Raw genomic sequence first — 6006 nt, 5'->3', positions numbered from 1 at the left:
TGTCTCTATCTCACTCTTACATGCCATCATATTCCACAATCTTATTCCAGCTGAGGCAATTTCCCATCCATTTACCTGCTGTGACTTCCCACTCCTCCACATGCATTTTCTTATCATGTGCTTTATCATACTGTTTGTTTCCCCTTGATGGGAACCCAATAAAGTTCTAATCCCATGTCCTCATTACATTTCCTATGCCTGGCACCCAACTTTGCAGCACACAGAAATGCAAACACCATGAAAGGTTGGTGCTGAGCCCAGAGTGACAACAGATAAAATGTTGGATGTACCCCATGGATGAGAAGTTCTGCATACGCTCATCCTAGTAAACACCAGCTCAACAGCAGACCCTCCATACCTGCAGGGTGGTTTCACCAGGGCAAATTCCTCAGCTGTGGGCTGTGAGTCAGCCCTGGGGACAGCCTCAGTTCTTCACATCTGTGCCTCTTGCTGCAGAGGCTGAATTAAAGGTTGCACCACAGCCTCCCTGCTGCTGGTGCTGCCCTCTGCTTGGTGCTTTGGATGGGAAGGCAAGGAGAGACAGGGAAAGCAACTGGGGAGCAAACCACATAGCAGCTCTGTGCAGGAAGCCTTGGTCTTGCTGAAATAAAATAATTCTTTTGCCTTTGGCTTCAGAAAAGCCAGGACTGTTCCTGTTTTAACGCCTCCAAAATAACATGGACTCAAAAGATAGATAAAGCAGCAGTATAGTGCTCTAGGGAACAACACTGAGCTGGGCTCAACTCTGCACAAATTCACTGGTGGAACCTCAGACCTGTCCCCTTGCCGTGGCTCTGGGGTTCTTGGCTTTGAAGCAGAGAGATGGATCCTTCCCTCCACAGCACAGCAGCCTCCAGAGCTGCAATCATCCAAGGAAAACAGGTTCCTTGGGTTCCTTTGAAAAATGCATCCCACTTGTGCCTGTGTCAGCAGATGGATAGGAGTGATCCCTCCCCAGCACACTGAATTACACAGCTGAATATATCTCCACAAAATAAAGCGCCTGTCTCCCATTTATTTGCTCAGCCAGACGATGGCAGAACATTGATTATGACTCAGCTATCTATTTATCTAGCAGAAAACATTGGCTCTCAGAGCTGGAAATACCATTTCCACATTCCTCAGTGGCCCTAAGGGTCTCCCCTGTAACATGTTTGTGCCTTGCAACTCTCACCTGGATTGAAGGCAAACACCTTGGGGCAGGAGAGATGCCTTGATGTTTAGAGCCAGATCTGAACAACACAAATTCATTTTGTGGCTCGTGGCACTGGCAGCTGTCCCCTGGCCTAGCCTGCCACCCCAGGGCTGTGTGATGCTGGCACCAGAGGGGCAAGGATCAGGGCAGGGATTGCAGCAACTCCTCCTGTCCCCCTCTGCACCGGCCAGAGCAATGAGCATGGCACAAAATCCAATTTCTGCTCTGTTTTTGCCACGAGATGGCACCACGATCCCTCTGAGCCACAGCCAGCCCTGCCCTGTGGTCCTTACTGGGCTAGAACGCCCTGCCAGCACAAATCCGGGCTGGGGAAGGAGTCGGGACTAAATCTGTAGGGTTTATGCCCCCCTCAGTCCAACTGCACTCACCTGCTGCAAGGCTGGGAGCAAAGACACCCATTCCCATTAACCTGGCAGAATCAGGGGTGTGCAGGGAATGGCTGGGCTTAAATTCATCTGGCATCTCCCTTTTTCCCTGTTTTATGTGGCAGCACAGGGGTGAGCAGGGGGTCCCTGCCCTTCCCCTTCCCTGTTTTAACCAGGAGTCCAGGGATGAGCAAGGGGATCCTTTCCTTTCCCTTCCCTTCCCCATTTTATCTGACAGCACACAGGTGAGCAGGGGGATGCCTTCCCTTTCCCTGTTTTATCTGGCAGCCCAGGGGTGAGCAGGGGGATCCTTTCCTTTCCCTTCCCCTTCCCCATTTTATCTGGCACACAGGGGTGAGCAGGGGGTCCCTGCCCTTCCCCACAGCACCACCATGCTCTGCTGCAGCATGTGTGGATGTTGCAAGCTCCTGGCCTGCCCTCTCAGCATTCCTCCCCTTGGGCTGTGTCTGGCAGCCAAGCTCTTCCTCTGAAGAGCCAATTCCTGGGCTTGCACCTGCCAGTAAGACCCTTCATCAGTGCAGACACCCAGTTCACTGGAATTCCTGGCTAATCTGTGACCTGGCCCTAACCCAGCAGGGTGAGGGAAACCCAGAGGTGCACTGGAGTGTTCCCAAACCACATGGATACAGCCCATGAGGACATGGCTTAGTGCTGAACACGGTGGTGGTCCTGGATTGATTAGACCTCATTATCTTGAAGGTCTTTTCCAACCTGATCAATCCTGTGATTAAGCTACAGCAGTTGTTGGCTGCTGCCCAGTGATGGAGCAGAGGAGAGACATGTGCCAGGCTCCCTTGGTGCCCAGCTGCTCTCCACTGCCCCCAGCAAGGCAGAGACAATGCCCTGGTACCCAGAGGGAGCACTGCCCTGCAGGGAGGGAAGGGAACAAGGAGCAGAGCCCAGGGTATGGGCTGAGCTGTGGGAAAAGGGAGCTGTGCCCAACCCTGAAGTCACACTGCCATGGGACTGGGCTCAGAGGAGCTGAGGGAGGAGGGAACTGGCTCTCCCCCTCTCTTCATGATCTGCAGGAAAAAAACCCCATATATATTAGGGGTAAACCTAATAGAGAAAACCCTATATCTATCTATCTATCTATCTATCTATCTATCTATCTATCTATCTATCTATCTATCTATCTATCTATCTATCTATCTTCCCCTATAGGGAAAATCCATATAAGGGATATATGAAGGAAAAAAGCATAAAAAGACAGAACTGGGACAGGAAACCCAGGCTCCAGAGACATTACAGTGGGATGCAGGCAAGTGACAAGTGACAAGTTGCATCATATTGACATTTCAGTACAGAATTCCTTCAGTTTTCAGAAGAAACAGTTGCACACTTGAGATTTTGCTGCCCCAAAATGAACCAATTGCACTAATTAATCCATTTGCAACACCACATGGCATTTATCTGTCTAGGCAGTGGTTGTATGACCAGCTCAGGACTTCTAACCACTACCTGTGGATCCTGAGAAGGCAGAAATTTGATGAGAGGTGCAAAATACCTAAGTGGAGGAGCTGGAATTTGTCTGTGTGAGTGTGCCAGGCCCTTCTAGGAGCCACAGGAGAGCCATGAAGACTCAGGAGAGCCCTGACACATCAGCTCCACTGTCCTGCTCCTGCTGCTGGTGGGAAACACTTTCCCCAGTCACTGCCTGGCCCAAGAATGCGGATGCAAATACTTGGAGGGAAAGGGCAAACACAGGCTGGTCCAGACTCCCACACAAGTGTTCCTGTTGTGAAATCCAGCACGTGGGAGCTGGTGAGGGCTCTGCACAAATGCCATAGGAATTTCCCATCTCTGTGACTCTGCTGCCTCTTGCCATGCCCGTAGGGAGGGATGTGCCTGCCTGGGGAGAGTAGAAAAGTGACATTGCCTCTCTCCACTCTCCAGCAAGGAATGGATGTAGCTGGCAGCTGATGACAAAATTTGTCTTGCTTTTCCTTCAGTAGGAAGTATTGAATGTACTAAAATAGGAGGATGATTACCTAACATTTAAGTATTTCCACAGGAGCAGTCACAGAGTGTGTTCATCAGACAATAATCTCATCAGCATCTCTGATAAAGCACCAGGAATCACCCTATGGTTAAAATACCTCTTGTTTGAATACCAAAGCATCAGTGCAGTTCATCATGTTGTGCTCATTAATGCTCCCTTTCCTATTCTTGAGGCATTTCTTTATGATTACACCCACCTCTTATACCTTTTTCAGTATCATCTTGGCAGGTTTGAAGAGAAATCCAAGGAATGGGTAGAAATTAAACAACTAAAAAGAAAACAGGAAAAAAAAATCACAAAAAAATTGAACTCATCCATTACTGTGTAAAACTCAAGTGTCTTGATGGAGGCATCATTTATGTGAGCAACCACATAATTGGAGTGACTTTTTTGGTAACTAAAAAAATTTAATGTATCAAAGGGCCTCCTCTTAGTTAATATCCTCTACAGAAATGAATGGGGCCTATCAGACTTGTCTAGATAGAGCCTATGAACATGAATTTAAAAACACAATTAAGAGAAAGTGATAGTAAACTCATGAAACAATGAAATTACATTTTTAAAGAGGCAATAAAGCAAAAAGATAAAGCATTTCACAAAGAAAACTCCAAACGTTTAGTAAGCCAAAACACTTCTGTTTTGAATTTAGATCATTGATTTTATCTTTCACATGAATTACAAATCAATTACACTCAGCATTGTTAAATTTCACAGCACAATAAGCAGCTGCATTTTATGTGCAGGGAAGTTACTTACACCATTTCTCAATGTTATAGATAAACTGGCTCAGAATAAGATTCACAAAGCTCTTGCTCTTGCTAGCTGGCTAGAATTTTTGCTGATTTCTGCTAAACCTGAACCTAGAAAACCCCAAATACGGTTGCAATTGTCCCTAAGACAAGAGGTTAATTCTGGACGTTCACACAGTATCCAGCAGAAAATAACTGGAGTGAACTTTTCTTTCTACATCTGCAAATAAAATCAGTTTTACAGTAGTTTTATTACTAAAGAAAGGAACTCTGGATATAAAAAAACCTGATTCCTCCTCTCTTCCACCTTAGTCTTGTGTGGCCTGAAAATCCTAGGAAATAAAGCATGCTGGTACTTTGTGGTTTATTCTGGCAGAAAATACTGACAAGAGCAAAGAAACAAACAGATTCCCCCCAGAAATCCCACATATATAAAATTATAAAATAATTATTGGCTCAAATTATAAAATAATGCCTCCTGCCCAGAATCTTTCTGGGCAAGGAGGCATTGTTTTAGGCAGTTGTGTGCTGTTCACACCAAAGCTCTGGGCTTGGTTTGCTTATGGCTCTGTCCCTGACACAGTGAGAAGCTCAATGCATGGGATTTGTCTCAGGCTGACTTGTTTTTCCTTTAAAAAATGGACCCAGCTGTTTCAGAGAGAGCAGATGCCACTGCTCCATCCCTGTGGTGTACAGGACAAGGGTTTTCACTGAACCACTTGTGGTTTGGAGGATAAACTGCAGGGGGACAGGAGGGGTGGCAGGGAGGCACCTCTGCTGACAGCTGGGAACTGCCTCCCACAGCTGGCTGAACCTGCAGCCAAAACAATGCTCAGTCAGGAGGGCACAGAGGTGTTTGGGTGAGAGCAGAAATTTCCCCTCCCAGGAGGGCTGAGCACAGCCAGGATCTTCCCCCCAGTCACTGGGAAATAGCACAGGGGACCCTTCCTCACACTGGGCCTCCCTCTTAGCAACACATGAACCCCCTGACACACATGTTGTATGCATTATATACACATTAGGTCATCAAATCTTTCTCATTCAGCCTTGGATGATTCCCTTCATTGTTTTCCAATGTCTGCTCTTGGGCAATGTGTTCGTTTTTGACATGACAAAAATCTGTTTACAGAACTAATTGTTTGAGGTACAAACAGCCTGTGCTACTGCACTCCTGCCAGTTCTTGCAGCCTTTATCATGAGTCATCGTGATCCATGCTCTGTCTGAACTCCCAGTAACTGCACAGGGGATTGCATAAGGACCTCAGCCTTTGCATTGTCAAAAATAATTTTCTTCCCTCTACACTGCAAAAATAAAGAAAAGCGCCTTGAAATGTGATCCAAGAGGCACTAAAAGCAAAAAAACTGATATGAGAAACAAAAAGACACCCAGATATATTTCTCCTAAAAAAAAGAAGTCCCCCAAGCCCTACAAGAGTAGCCCTGACAATAAGGACAGAGCTCAAGGTTCAGCTCAAGCCTCTCACAAACCCTTGCAATTGTAACAACACATCTGAGAAGCAGCACAGCCAACACATCCTTATCTGTTCTACCTGTCCCATGTCCATGCTGGATGTGACAGAGCATGGAGCCAGCTGCTCTGAGTGCCCTTCCTGCCAGCCAGCACCACCTCTGGAAACCTCAAAAGGACATGGA

Source organism: Melospiza melodia, chromosome 18 (assembly GCF_035770615.1).
Source record: "Melospiza melodia melodia isolate bMelMel2 chromosome 18, bMelMel2.pri, whole genome shotgun sequence".
In the NCBI taxonomy this organism is placed as follows: domain Eukaryota; kingdom Metazoa; phylum Chordata; class Aves; order Passeriformes; family Passerellidae; genus Melospiza; species Melospiza melodia.
Note: the sequence above shows the minus strand (reverse complement) of the source record.